Here is a 16,021-nt window from a genome sequence, read left to right on the forward strand (position 1 = left end):
AGCTACAGCATCTTTCCGCTAGGCGGGACTGGAAATCAGCTTTCAAGATCCATCACCACTCCCGCAGGATCACAAAGAAGAGATCAAACCAGCCTGATGGTGCGTGGGCAAGAAGAAGCGAGCTTCTGAGAAGCATAATGCAACCCAGAAAGGAGCATCTTCGATCACAAGTTGAATCTGCTCTGAAAGGCTGGGACGGTGATTATAGTATGGGTACCTATATCTCTGATGCATACAGAAATATGGTTCACTATGGCAGGTGGACAATTGTTATGTTCGAGTTTATTATGGCTGATATTAGGTTATTTGTTCCTAAAATGATTAGGTGGTAAACAGAATCTAAGTTATAAATGTTTAAGTTCGGGGGTGGGGGGGCCACACGAGGCTGTCTGGTCAGAGGAGTTCAACCCTCCTAGGTCGAGATCCATGAAAGAGGGATTGCGGATCAATAATGGGGGAAATATATTCTTGGAGGGGGTCTGACATTATTACATTGATCAGCACTTCTACACCACTTTTTTATGAAACCACAACCTGTTATGGAAATGGAGGCCTTGAGCATGGGAAAGCTCAGAGGGCTTCGCATCTGTTGGGAAGCGCTAGGAGAGCAGTTCCGCTTACCAGGGGAATGTATTTTCTTGGACCACGGCTCGACCCCAGAGGAACTCCGAAGAGGTGCCGCGGCAGGCGAGGCATGCCCGAGCATGGGCTGGACAGGAGTGAGGCTGGACTGAAGAGACTGGCCCTCCTCTGGACCTTCACGCTTTGGAAAGAGCATCAACGCAATGATGGTCTTATGAACAGTCCTCTGACCTTTGCAAGCCCTTTCGGACCTGCCGCTGGGTAACGGCAAGAAGCGGCAGGCTGGATGGATGCCAGGGCAGCGAAGACCGGAACATGGAGATTCAGAGGAAGACTCAGGAACGAGGTACTTGGATGCACAGAAGACTTAAGCAAAGTACTGGTTGAGACTGCGATGCAGCGCACCCTACAACAGCCCACCCGCGGGACTGGTCACGACCACGCTGGACTCGAAGAGCCTCTAGACGAGATGATGGAAGCTGATACTGGAACAGGACAAGATACTGAGAGGCCTGCGCCGAGGCGCGCCCTACACAGCCGCCAGTGGCTGGTCGCTGACCACGCTGCACTGGAGCAGGTTCAAACAGAGTCTTAAGCATGGACGGTGGCAGGCACAGGTAATCCGAGGGCGAGCAAAAGTCAAGACACAGGACCAAGATACGACTTGGCTTCAAGCAAGGGATTCCCTCTGGAGGCTTGTGCTGCGGTAGTGAAGAAGGCAGTGTACCATGAAGCGCCCCTACTCAGCCCACCCGCGAGGCTGGTCGCGGACCACGACATGGCATGCCAGGAAAGGTGGTGATGAGGAACCTGGGGTTCAGGACATTGGGAATGGATCACGAACATCAGGAAGAGAGACGGACATCAGAACTGGATTACGGACATCAAAAGCGGAAGACGGACATCTGGACTGGAACACGGACATCAGGAATGGATCACGGACTTCAAGATGAGACATGGAGCTCCAACAGGAAACAAGGAACACAGGACCTTGAAGAAGAGCTGGAACAGAGAAGACTCCTGGAGCGAAGGATAGGAACATCTAGGGAGCCTTAACTCCTTGCGAAGCCGAAGCTTGAATGAACGCGGCCCTTTTGTAGGGCTGAAGAGGACAAACGCCCAGGGAGGAGCCAGCAGGGGGCCACACCTGACTGGCCCTTGAAGGAGGAGAAGCGAGGTGTGCGCCCACGCCTATAAGAGAGATCCAGGAGAAGAGAGCAGGCTGGTGGCGCCCCCAGCCACGTGGAAGTTCATGAAGGAAAAGCAAGGCAGACCGAAGGAGCGGCACCAGCCGCGAAGACTGTAGCAGGAAGGCAGCAGGAACTGGCAGGGATGGCTTCCCTGCCGGCTGAGGACCCCGGCAGCAGCAGAGACCGGCTTCTCCTTGCCTGCGAGGACCCCAGGAGTGGCTCCAGCCGTGTCGGGGATCGCAGAAGCTGAGCAGCATCGATCCCAGCCACGAAGGAGAGCTTGCCAGCGGCTTGACCCTGCCACGCAGGGGCGGGAGACAGTCAGGGAGAAGCCCGAACACCGCGGTACGACTGCGCGGAGAGAAAGGCATCAGCGGCCTGACTGGCCGTGAAGATGCAGCGCTCGCGGCCCGACTTGCCATGAGATGTAGGGGGGCCTGCCCGCGCTCTTCGCGGGCAGGTTCACAACACAACCGGGAACGTTGAGGTACTAGTCTTACACTATACTTATCAGATTAACCATCACTTAAGAACAAGAAAATGTTAGATTTAAGTTTGAAACCTAATTGAATGCTACAAGTTGTATCACTTAATGTGAAGGGTCTCAACACCCACCGGAAAAGATATCTACTGCGCAGGGAACTTTTAACATTAAAAGCTACTATTGCTTTCATCCAAGAAACTCATCTGCACAAAAGACACGAGTAACCTTCTAAATTACAGGGAATTCCTCACATCTTCCTGGCAGCAGCAAATACAAAGGCTAAATATGCTGGTACAGGCATCCTAATTTCCCTCCGACATGACATTTGAGCTATTAATGCGGAAAGAGGACAATAGGGGGAGATATGTATTTCTCAACTTAAAATAGGGAGCAAAATGTATTCTCTATTATCTGTTTACACCCCAATTCAAAATCAGCCTACATTCTGGCACTAGATAAGGAGGGCGAAGGATTCCATTATTTTAGGGGGGAAACTTAAACCTCACACTGTCTTTGATCAAAGACAATTCCAGCAGTAATACTGGAGGTATACATCATCGTTGTAATAAAGCCAGGAAGATGGTGACTTCCCTGATGAATAAGTGGAAGCTGATAGATATATGGAGACATCATAATTCCACAGCCGATTATATACCTTTTACTCGTACCCGCACGGCTGCTACTCCCGCATTGACTTCTTCTTAATAGATAAATGTTTGTTGCCCCAAGTACAAGAGGCTGAGGTTTTACCCAATTATCTGGTCTGACCATGGAGCTGTGGGAATAGAACTACGATTTCAAGAAACGGTGGGGGGACAGAGTTTTTGGAGATTAGTATTCCTCTTTACTGAAGATGACGGGTTTTAAAAAGCAATTGCATAATCATATTAAGGAATTTTTTGAGACAACTGTGACCCTTCAGTCCCAATGAGTACGATCTGGGAATGCTCTAAGGCGGTGGGTGAGAAGGCTCGTGCATATCCAAGGCCTCAGCACTTAAAAAGAATGGGAAAACTACTAGGAGAAAGCTTCAGAATGAAATAGATATATTGGCCAAACAACATATGCATACTCTATCATCTAAATTTACACTAAATTAGTTACTATCAGAGATCAATTGAGGCATCTGGATGATGGATTGATCTCTCACCAGCTAGAACAACTAAAAAGACACATTTTGAGGGAGATGACAAGGCAGGCAAACTGCTAGCCTATAAATTTCAATTCCATATAGCACAAAGTCTGATCACTGAGATAAGGGCTGCAGATGGAACCTTTACAACACAACCCACAGAAATCAGGAAAGTGCTTCTTGCCTTTTATGAGACCATGTATAGTAAAGATACCAATATTAAAGAAGCTGACATTAAAGCTTACCTAGATTCAGTACATATTCCGTCATTATCGGACGAACAAAGAACAATCTTAGATGGTCCCATCAAGGAAAGGGAAGTAAGAGAGGTCATTAAACACCTTAAAACTGGCAAATCCCCTGGATTGGAGGGCTATCAGGGGGAGTATATAGAACATTTAAGGACGCCCTGGTAAACCTATTGGTTAACTTATTCCAACACCATCAGAGAGGAGGGTGTATTTCACGAGCATGCCAATATAGCTGGCATAACTGTACTCCCCAAACCAGGTAGGGACCCCATGACTTGTGGGTCCTATAGACCTATTTCTTTAATTAAACAAGATCTAAAAATATTAGCTAGAATATTAGCTGTACGATTAAATAAATATATGCCAACATTAATAAACTCGGATCAAGTGGGTTTTATACCCTAACGCATGGCAGCAGATCCATGGTACATGTGGGCACCAACAACATAGGAAAATGTTAGAGGGAATTTCTATAAGCCAAATTAAGGCTCTTAGGTAGAAAGCTGAAATCCAGAACCTCCAAGGTAGCATTCTCTGAAACGCACTTTGTTCCACATGCAAGTCCCCATAGATAGGCAACGAGCCACGCTGCTTTCCCCTGTTCCCTACCCCCCCCCCCCCAACCCCAACTTCCCTTCCATTCCCCTACCTCCAAGTCCCTTCACCCCTACCTTTTTCTTGTTTTTTTTCTTGTTTTAAAACTTACTTCAGCCCTGGGGCAAACCCAAAACCAGGTTAAGGTCCCAAGAAGGGGCCAGAGGATGCAAGTGAGGCTGGAGGTGTAGCAAAGCCCTTCAAGAAGCGTGTTTACAAGGGGTTTGTACTGAGATCGGGACACCGCCGATACCTTTATGAAAGGCGGCTACCGCACTGACATGCATTCTGATGGAGGAAGTTTTAAGACCTGACTCTGACAAGTGCCAGAGGTAGTCTAGAAACTTTGGGATTGGATAGGTAAAGGGATCAAGGGCCTGAGAAGAGCACCATGACGTGAACCTGTTCCATTTGTAAGAATATGATTTTCTCATGGAAGGCTTCCGAGAAGCAATCAAGACATGGGATACTGGATTAGAAAGGTTAAGCGGCTGAAGGATTAACATTTCAGCATCCATGCTGTCAGGGAGAGGGCTTGCAGATTGGGGTGGCGGAGGCACCCGTTGTTTTGAGTGATTAGAAGCGGGTCTGTTCCCAGAGGAATGTGCCTGCGAATGGAGAGATCCTGAAGTATTGGAAACCACACCTGGCGGGGCCTGTGGGGTGCTATCAGGATCATGGTTCCCTTGTCCTGACGTAACTTCACGAGAGTCTTCGAGAGAAGTGGAAGTGGAGGGAATGCATATAGGAGACCGGTTACCCATGAGAGGGAGAATGCGTCTCTCGGTGGATAATGTTGGCTGCGAGTGAGAGAGCAGAAATTGCCTACTTTGCGATTCTGGGGTGCCACAAAGAGGTCTATTTGAGGATAACCTCATTTTTGGAAGATGGAGTTCGCTGCTGAGGGCTTTAGAGACCACTCGTGTGGTTGGAAAGTGCGACTCACTTGTCTGCCAACACGTTGTCCACTTCCGGTAAGTTGGTGGCCCTGAGGTACATCGGAGTGGGAGAGGGCCTCCGCCCAAATCTGTGCAGCTTCCTGACACAGAAGGTAGGATCCTGTGCCTCCCTGTTTGTTGATGTACCACATGGCCACCTGGTTGTCCGTCTGGATCAGGATGACTTGATTGGACAGGTGATCCTGAAATATTCTGAGAGCGTATCGAATTGCTCGTAGTTCCAGGAAATTTATCTGGTGTTTGGCTTCCTCTGGAGACCTTGTGTCTGGAGATTGACCACATGGGCTCCCCACCCAAAGTTGGAAGCATCGGTGGTTAGAGTTATGTGAGGGTTTGGCACCTGAAATGGCGAGCCCTGTAGAAGATTGATTTGATTCGTCCACCAGGCGAGAGACAGACGGGAGTGAGTCGGTGACGTGGACAATGGTCGATAGGGGCTGAAGGGATTGAGTCCATTGTGACTTAGGGTCCACTGCAATGACTCTTATGGCCAGGCGAGCCATTGGGGATGACCTGAACTGAGGACGCCATGTGTCCTAGGAGGATGAGAAACGATGAGCAGTCGTCGAGCGTTGAGACTGCAGCTGATGCGCCAGAGACACGAGAGTGAGGGCTCTTTTGTCGAAGCAGGAAAGCCTTGCTTGTAAGGTATCCAAGTCTGCCCCAATGAACGATAAGGTTTGAGATGGACTTAACAGGATTTGTAGTAGTTGACTAGGAATCCGAGTGAAATTAGAGTGGTTAAGGTGAGATGGTATGGATGACAAAGCAATTTGCTGAGTCGGAGCCCTGATTAACCAATCGTCCAAGATAGGGGTAGACGTGAACACTTTGAGTCCTGAGGAAGGCAGCAACCACAACGAGGCATTTTGTAAAGACTCGTGGTGCAGACACTAGGTCGAATGGAAGCACGCGATACTGACAGTGCTTGGGGCCTACGAGAACCTCAGGTATTTGCGATGAGATGGAGTTATCGCAATATGAGTGTATGCGTCCTGGAGGGTCGAGAGAGCAGAGCCAGTCTCCTCTTTGTAGAAGATGAAGAAGCGAGCCCAAGGTTACCATCTTGAACTTTTCTCTCTGGAGGTATTTGTAGAGGGCTCGTAGATCTAGAATTGGACGAACGCCTCCCGATCGTTTGGGGTATTAGAAAGTACCAGGAATAGAACCTGAGACCTTGCTGAGGGAATGGTACTGGTTCTATTGCTCTGGATTGGAGTAGGAGGGAGACCTCCTGCTCAGAAGTAAATGAATGGTCGGATGTTTTCCACACCATTAGAGGCGGGGAATCCGGTGGGATGAAGATGTTTCCACACCATTAGAGGCGGGAAATCCGGTGGGATGAGAGAAAATTGAGATGATAAGCCCTTAGCAATTATTGCTAGGACCCAGTGATCCGAGATGATTGATTTGCCATATGTTGTTGAAATGGCATAACCGTCCTCCCACTGGTATGTGTGGTAATGGAATCTGGCTGCTGCTTCTCTCTTCGCGAGAGTCAAAAGCCAGAAGCAGGGCCCGGCTGGGGGGGGGGGGCTGTCTGTGGCTTTTGTTTTCGGGTCTGACGAGACTGTGATTTGAGGAATGATCTCGCAGAACGACATCTGGCTGCTGGCGGGTAGGACTTCTTTGGTCTGTAGAAAGACTTTTTAGAGTCCTTCCGGAAGGGGCTGTTTGGAAGGATAATCCGAAGGTATCAGAGAGAGCTGTTTGAGAGTCTCATGATGGTACTTTAATGCAGCCACTGTCTTTTGAATCTGCTTGCCAAAGAAATTGTCTCCTATACAGGAAAGGTCAGACAACCTATCTTGGACTTCCGGTCGAGGGTCTGAAGACTTGAGCCAAGCCCGTCGTCTCGCTGAAATAGCTGCTGCAGATACATCTGGTTGCAGTATCGAAGATGATCTGATCTCATGTTTTCCTGCCTCCAAACCCTTATTAATTAGGGTGTGGATTTGTTCTGGAAGTGACTGAGACATGGAGGTTGTCAACTCCTGCATCTTCTTAAAAATGAAGCTGTTATATTGGGTCATATAGAGTTGGTAAGTGGAAATTCGGAGGATAAACATTGATCCTTGAAAGACTCGGTGACCATGGTATTTAAAACCTCTGTTCCTTGCCAGGGAGAAAGGAAGTGTGAGGTTTCAACCTTTTTGCTCTCTTTTGCGCAGATTCAACCACCACAGATTGGTGATCCAACTGAGGCTTTTGAAAGCCTGGAGCTGACTGCCACCAAATAGGTAGAGTCAGTTTTCCTGTGGACAGGGTGCAATGGAGCCAGGATGTCCCAGTTCTTCTTGAGGAGACCTAGAAGAACTTGGTGGATAGGGATGGAGGTGATTTCCTTGGGTGCATCCAAGAATTGAAGAAACTCCATCATTTGATGTCTGTCGTCCTGTTCTGTTAATAATTGGAAGGGGACCAATTCAGACATTTCCTTCACAAAATTTATGAAAGAAAGGTCCTCTGGAGGAGAATGCTTCCTACTCTCAGTGGGTGAAGGAGGTGATGGCAAGTCATTGGTGTCTGGTGAGGAATCATCAGTCCAGGTATCATAGGGTCAGCCCCTGTCCCTCTAGGAACTGGAGAGGCAACGGGGGAGTTGTGATACCTGAAGGTCCCGGTCTAGGCTCCGAAGGCATTGAAGGAATAACCGGAGGCACTGATGAAAGCAATGAAGGCCCTGGCGCAGGCATCGAGGGCATCGGTAGATGATTCGATGGCGCCGATGGAGGTATCGGCACCAAGCTCGATGGCTGAGGCAAAACTCCTGATGGAGGAATGCGGAACGGTGTTTCTCCTCCCGATGATAAAGTAAGCGGGGAGGGCACCGAAGCCATCGGGGACCTGGGGTCCATCGGTGGGAAAGCGGCTATAAGCGCCTCCATTCTCGATCGCAGTGGTGCCAAGGCTGCTGGAATCGTGTCAGTAGCCGGTTCCACTATCTGTACCGATGTCGGTGCTGGGGGAACCTGGAGTCGGTGCATCGCCTTGTCGATGGCCTCCTGAACCATCCGGTCCAGTTCTTCTCGGAGACTTGGAGCAAGCAGCCCCGGCTCCGGAACAGAAGAAGGAGGCAGAGGCATAGCCGGAGGGACCACCATTAAAGGCGGAGTCGTGGCTCCTTTCGGGCAAGGAGTGCCTCGGTGACCCAGTCACCGAAAAGGTCGGTGCCTTTTCTGGACGGGGTTTCTTCGGCGGCTCGGACGATGGCGAGGTCGATGGTTTCGCTCCCTCAATGGTCCAAGACTTTCAAAGCCGGTGGCAATGTTTCTCTTTACGATCCCCTCGGTCCTGAGGGGGAGAAGAGGGTGTCGAAGGCCGAGAAGTTGTCGATGCCGGACGGTCACCGATCGGTGATCGATGCTGGCGCGACGTTGATGGTGCCGGTTCAGATGACGTCGATGCAATGGACGGAGTTGGGGTTTGAGCACGGAAGTGAAGTCCCATCTTCTCCATTCTGGCCTTGCGACCTTTTGGTGTCATTAGGGCACATTTGGTGCAGGTCAAGACATCATGCTCTCGTCCAAGACACATTACACAGACTTTATGAGGGTCTGTAATGGACATGGTACGAGTACAGTCCGGGCACCGACGGAACCCCGACATCATGGTCATAGAAAAAATCAAGCCGCGGCACGGTCGATGGCCAGTAGGCCGCGAGGGCCAAACTCGACGGTAATTGATGGAAAATGGGTAAAAACCTACCGGAGTACCACGGACTGAAAAAGTTAACGGAGGGATCGCTGTGGGGCAATTTAACTTTTAATAATTCTGTGAGGAAAATTCCTGTCAGGAATCCTTGCAGAGCTCCTTAACCGTATGGCTACTGCTGTGCAGAAAAAAGAAGACTGAAGGGGGACCCCTGCTGGCTGCAGGGTTAGTGCCATGCTGGGCATTCCCAGTAGGGGCCAGTCAAAGTTCTAGAAACTTTTCTAGAAACTTTGACAAAAGTGTTCCGTGATTGGGCTCCATTCTGTGATGTCACCCATATGTGAGGACTACCATCCATATGTGAGGACTAACATCCTGCTTGTCCTGTGAGTATAGGGCTGTTCAGGTTGGAGAAGGGATGGCTTGGGTGTAGAGGGGATATGATAGAGATCTACAAAATCATAAAAGCATTTGAAAAGGTAAATGTAAATCATCTATTTATTCTCTCAGACAATAAAAGGACTAGAGGGCAAGCCATGAAGTTAATAAGCAGTTCATTTAAAACAAATCAGATAAAATTATTTTTCACTCAATGCATAATTAAGCTCTGGAATTTGTTGCCAGAGGATGTGGTTATGGCAGTTAGTGTAACTGGGTTTAAAAAAGGTTTGGATACGTTCCTAGAGGAGAAGTCCATAAATTGCTATTAATCAATAAGGAATAGTAGCTTGGCATCTATTTAATGTTTGGGTACTTGCCAGGTACTTTTGACTTGGATTGGACACTGTTGGAAACAGGATGCTAGGCTTGTTGGATTCTTGATCTCACTCAGTATGGCATGTCTTATTTTCTTAAGTTCTTATGTTATAGGTATGGTATATGGATGATGTTTTCTTCATGTGGACATTTTCAGAATACCTTTATCATTTTTTACAATGGTTAAATTCTTTAGATGTGAATTTACAATTTACTATGGAGTGCCACTCTTATTCTGATTCCTTATTTGGATATTTTGATTGTTAACGATTATCAGAGACTTGGGCCTGGATTCTCCATTCTCGCACAGAATGGTGAATCCAGCGGAAACAGGGGGCGGGGGGGAGTCCTGCGAAATCCGGCAGCCATCGCACCACCGTGCTGTTATCACTGCTGGCTTTTGCACCCAATAGCGCCACCATGAAAGGTGGTGCACAACTGGCAGCAATAATGTGGCTTACCTTATCGCCGCCAGCAAAGATACCGCCGCGTCCGCCTCCTCGCCGTCCCGACTCCTCCCCTCCCCACCCTGACTCTGCCCCCAGCCAGCTATCGCACGCGATAGGCTTAGAAAATTGTTTCCTTGATACTTCGCTATACTGAAAGCAGACTGAAAGGAATAGTTTGTTAAATTATTCCAGTTTTCATCTTTTCAATTATGATCTATCCTTCCAATCAGTCCAATTTCTTTGGGATACTTTGGATCTGCTCTAGGAAAAATGACTTTAGACATTATTCACAACAGCCTAAGTGGTTCAGTTATATCATTCCACTGACTACAATTCTACTTTTGTGGTTTACTATATTTAATGTTTGGGTTCTATGCTCTACATTGGTAGAACACCAGGAAAATTAAATTAAATGATTAATAGAACATAAATGTTGTTTAACCACTAAGAAGATTTATAAGCCAGTAGTTCAACATTGTCTAAGTCAGAACCACACATTTGACATTTTCTGCTAATGAATTATCGAGCACGTCCTAGCTTATCTAGAGGAGGGAGTCATCAAGCATGGTTAAATTATAAAGAACACATTTGGAATTTTAATTACCAGACAACTACTCCAAAAGGTTCAGTCTTGAAGTTGATGGAGTGGGATTCTATTATTTAATTGTACTGAGATATTTATATTTATATCAATATCAACACAGTTTTATGCTATAAAAATCTGTTACTTTTGACATTTTCTGGCGATGTATCCCTAAACCAAGCTGATGCAGGATTCAGTCAAACATACTGAATGACAGTGAGGAGAACTTTAAAAGATTTTGGAGTTCAAAGAAGTCTATTTGCGTTATTATAATATATATATATATATATATATATATATATATATATATATATATATTATATATTATAATGTACAATTTTTTACCCACCGGTGAGAAGTTGTACATGTGCACGCGATGCAAAGAGCTCCTGGCTCTCAGAGAACGAGTCCGATCTCTGGAGGCTAGAGTGGCAGACCTGGAGGAGCTGAGGCAGACAGAGAGGTATATAGATGAGACCTTCAGGGACATAGTAGTCAAGTCCCAACTTCAAACTGGCAGCCCTGGTGCTGCCTTGGAGGAAGAAGGTCTCATGATGGGAGTGCAGCACCAACCAGGGGTAGCAGAAGGGATCCTGTAGCAAGGACCTGCTCTTCTAGGTGATGCATATCCTTTCGCACTGAGGATATCTCCCCAAAGCCTACTGCCCAGGAGGGAAGGGTTAGTCGGCTGTGTCATAGTTGGTGATTCGATTATTAGGAATGTAGATAGCTGGGTGGGCTGGTGGGCGTGAGGATCGCCTTGGTAAATGCCTACCTGGTGCGAAGGTGGGCGGACCCTCACGTGTCACCTAGATAGGATTTATAGACAGTGCTGGGGAGGAGCCGGCTGTCGTAGGTACATGTGGGCACCAACGACATAGGAAAATGTGGAGGGAGGGTTATGGAAGCCAAATTTAGGCTCTTAGGTAGAAAAGATTAAATCCAGAACCTCCAGGGTAGCATTCTCTGAAATGCTCCCTGTTCCACGCGCAGGATACCAGAGGCAGGCAGAGCTCCGGAGTCTCAATGCGTGGCCGAGACGATGGTGCAAGGAAGAGGGAATCGTTTGTTAGGAACTGGAGAACCTTTTGGGGAAGGGGGAGGGAGTCCTCTTCCTTGGGGATGGGCTCCACCTTAACCAGGGTGGAACCAGACTGCTGGCGCTAACCTTTAAAAAGGAGATAGAGCAGCTTTTAAACTAGAACAAAGGGGAAAGCCGACAGTCGCTCAGCAGCGCATGGTTCGGAGAGAGGTATCTTTAAAGGATACTAATGATGCATTAGAATTAGGGCATCCCGACAGTGAGGTTCCAATAATTAGAAAAGTAGTCCAAGTGCCTGTACCTAAAAACTCACCTGAGCTAAAAAATTCTAACTTATCCCTATCAATTAAAAAGCAGAATGAAAATACAAACAAAAAACAAATTTTGAAATGTTTGTATGCTAATGCCAGAAGTCTAAGAAGCAAGATGGGAGAATTAGAATGTATAGCAGTAAATGATGACATAGACTTAATTGGCATCTCAGAGACATGGTGGAAAGAGGATAATCAATGGGACAGTGCTATACCGGGGTACAAATTATATCGCAATGACAGAGAGGAGCACTCGGGAGGAGGTGTGGGCACTTTATGTCCGGGATGGGCATAGAGTCCAACAAGGATAAACATCCTGCATGAGCACTAAATACAAAATTGAATCTTTATGGGTAGAAATCCCTTGTGTGTCGAGGAAGACTATAGTGATAGGGGTATACTACCGTCCACTGGTCAAGATGGTGAGATGGACAGTGAAAATGCTAAGAGAAATTAGGGAAGCTAACTAAATTGGTAGTGCAGTACATAATGGGAGACTTCAATTACCCCAATATCGACTGGGGTAAATGTATCACGGGTCCGCTAGAGAGATAACGTTCCTGATGGAATAAATGATAGCTTTATGGAGAAAATTGGTTCAGGAACCGACTAGAGAGGGAGCAATTTAAGATCTAATTCTCAGTGGAGCACAGGACTTGGTGAGAGAGGTAACGGTGGTGGGGGCGCTTGGCAATAGTGATCATAATATGATCAAATTTGATTTAATGACTGGAAAAGGAACAGCGTGCCAAATCCAAGGCTCTCGTGCTAAACTTTCAAAAGGGAAACTTTGATAAATGAGAAAAATGGTTAGAAAAAAACTGAAGGAGCAGCTACAAAAGTAAAAAATGTCCAGGAGGCGTGGTGAAAGAAGCTATTTTAGCCAAAAGATCTTCATTCAAAAATTGGAAGAAGGATCCAACAGAAGAAAATAGGGTAAAGCATAAACATTGGCAAGTTAAATATAAGACATTGATAAGACAGGCTAAGAGAGAATTTGAAAAGAAGTTGGCTGTAGAGGCAAAAACTCACAGGTAAAACACTTTTTTAAATATATCCGAAGCAGAAAAGCCTGTGAGGGAGTCAGTTGGACCGTTAGAATGATCGAGGGTTTAAAGGGGCACTTAGAGAAGATAAGGCCATCGCGGAAAGATTAAATGATTTCTTTGCTTCGTGTGTTACTGAAGAGGATGTTGGTGAGGTACCCGTAATGGAGAAAGTTTTCATGGGTAATGATTCAGATGGACTGAATCAAATCACGGTGAACCTAGAAGATGTGGTTAGGCCTGATTGACAAACCTGAAGAGTAGTAAATTACCTGGACCGGATGGTATACACCCCAGAATTCTGAAGGAACTAAAAAATGAAATTTCAGACCTCTTAGTAAAAATTTGTAACTTATCATTAAAATCAACCATTGTACCTGAAGACTGGAGGATAGCAAATGTAACCCCAATATTTAAAAAAGGCTCCAGGGGGCGATCCGGGAAACTACAGACCGGTTAGCCTGACTTCAGTGCCAGGAAAAATAGTGGAAAGTGTTCTAAACATCAAAATCACAGAACATATAGAAAGACATGGTTTAATGGAACAAAGTCAGCATGGCTCTTTACCCAGGGCAAGTCTTGCCTCACAATCTGCTTCACTCTTTTGAAGGAGTTAATAAACATGTGGATAAAGGTGAACCGGTAGATATAGTATACTTGGATTTTCAGAAGGCGTTTGGCAAAGTTCCTCATGAGAGGCTTCTAGGAAAAGTAAAAAGTCATGGGATAGGTGGCGATATCTTTCGTGGATTGCAAAACTGGCTAAAAGACAGAAACATAGAGTAGGATAAATGGGCAATTTTCTCAGTGGAAGGGAGTGGACAGTGGAGTGCCATCAGGATCTGTATTGTGACCTTACTTTTCAATATATTTATAAATGATCTGGAAAGAAATACGACGAGTGGAGATAATCAAATTTGCAGATGACACACAATGGTTCAGAGTAGTTAAATCACAAGCAGTTGTGATAAATTGGCAGGAAAGACCTTGTGAGAACTGGAAAATTGGGCATCCAAATGGCAGATGAAATTTAATGTGGATAAGTGCAAGGTGATGCATATAGGGAAAAATAACCCATGCTATAATTACACAATGTTGGGTTCCATATTAGGTGCTACAACCCAAGAAAGAGATATAGGTGTCATAGTGATAACACATTGAAATCGTAGGTACAGTTGTGCTGCGGCAGTCAAAAAAGCAAACAGAAATGTTGGGAATTATTAGAAAGGGAATGGTGAATAAAACGGAAAATGTCATAATGTCTCTGTATCGCTCCATTGTGAGACCGCACCTTGAATACTGTGTACAATTCTAGTCGCCGCATCTCAAAAAAGATATAATTGCGATGGAGAAGGTACAGAGAAGGGCTACCAAATGATAAGGGGAATGGAACAACTCTCCTATGAGGAAAGACTAAAGAGGTTAGGACTTTTCAGCTTGAAGAAGAGACGACTGAGGGGGGATATGATATAGGTGTTTAAATCATGAGAGGTCTAGAACGGGTAGATGTGAATCGGTTATTTACTCTTTCGGATAGTAGAAAGACTAGGGGGCACTCCATGAAGTTAGCATGGGGCAACATTTAAAACTAATCGGAGAAAGTTCTTTTTACTCAACGCACAATTAGACTCTGGAATTTGTTGCCGGAGGATGTGGTTAGTGCAGTTAATATTGCTGTGTTTAAAAAAGGATTGGATAAGTTCTTGGAGGAGAAGTCCATTACCTGCTATTAAGTTCACTTAGAGAATAGCCACTGCCATTAGCAATGGTTACATGGAATAGACTTGGTTTTTGGGTGCTTGCCAGGTTCTTGTGGCCTGGATTGGCCACTGTTGGAAACAGGATGCTGGGCTTGATGGACCCTTGGTCTGACCCAGTATGGCATTTTCTTATGTTCTTATGTTCTTATTATATTTATATTTATTAGTCTGAAGAAATTTGTTAGTATGACGGGTTCATTTTATAATAAACGTATAATAAACGTATGAGTTATAATAAACTTATGAGTTATGATATCTTACATTACACAACTTTGTTTTAAGACTTGACCTCTGATAATCGTACTTAAGAAGTTATATATAACATTGACTTTATATGTAATATCAATTGTTGTATGTAATATTTTGATGTATGCAATAATAACACATGTAACTTCAACCTTAGATGTAATCAACTAACACAATGTGATATGATGATATCTGTTTATCACTGTCCCATGACTCTGTAAACCGTTCTGATGGCAAAACTGAATGACGGTTTACAAAACACGCTAAATAAATAAATAAATACATAAATAAAATGAGTGAACTTTGGACAATAAATGGCTGAACACTGGATTAATGTATCTACCTGAAACAGATTACTTTTTGAAACACAGACAATTCAGGGTCTGGTGCTGTCAAGAAATAATAATTGGGGTTTGATGCTGTCAAGAAATATTAACCATTGAAAGTCAGTTAAGTGTATATTTTATTTGCAATATAAAAATAACAAAAAATGATTCATTGAGTTTTTCCACACATTAACTCAACCATATGATTAGCAGTAAGGCCATTTGAAGGCTGAATACTGATAGTCTCTACTATGATGGTCTAAAGAGAAAACATATATAATGTTGGAGGTTTCTGTAACTATTTAGACTTTATTGTACCTTTCCTACACTGTAATGCATTTAAATATGGCATTACTTTCACAAAAATGCCTTTATACATATAAAGTAATGAAACAAAAAAAATATGAAAAAACAAACACAAAAAGGGAAAAACAAAATGAATGTATTTTTTTCCTGTGTACATCCTTATGAACTACTTATCTTTCTCCATTGTGAAAACTGACCATATATTTTACTTCCTATCCTTTAATCAGTTACTACTCCAGAAAACAACACTGTCTCCTATACCTTGACTTTTTAATTCCAGAGATTCTTTCATGAAAGACTTATTAAATTCTTTCTGAAAATCCTCATAGATATGCAATAAACATTCTAGT

General features: G+C 45.1%; 1 protein-coding gene across 1 annotated transcript in view; it reads right to left on the reverse strand.

Annotated features, from left to right (window-relative positions):
* The window catches only part of DNAH6 (dynein axonemal heavy chain 6), a 3,261,518-nt gene that overhangs the window by 1,542,493 nt on the left and 1,703,004 nt on the right, over window positions 1-16,021 (reverse strand).

This window comes from Rhinatrema bivittatum, chromosome 1 (assembly GCF_901001135.1).
Source record: "Rhinatrema bivittatum chromosome 1, aRhiBiv1.1, whole genome shotgun sequence".
Taxonomy (NCBI): Eukaryota; Metazoa; Chordata; class Amphibia; order Gymnophiona; family Rhinatrematidae; genus Rhinatrema; species Rhinatrema bivittatum.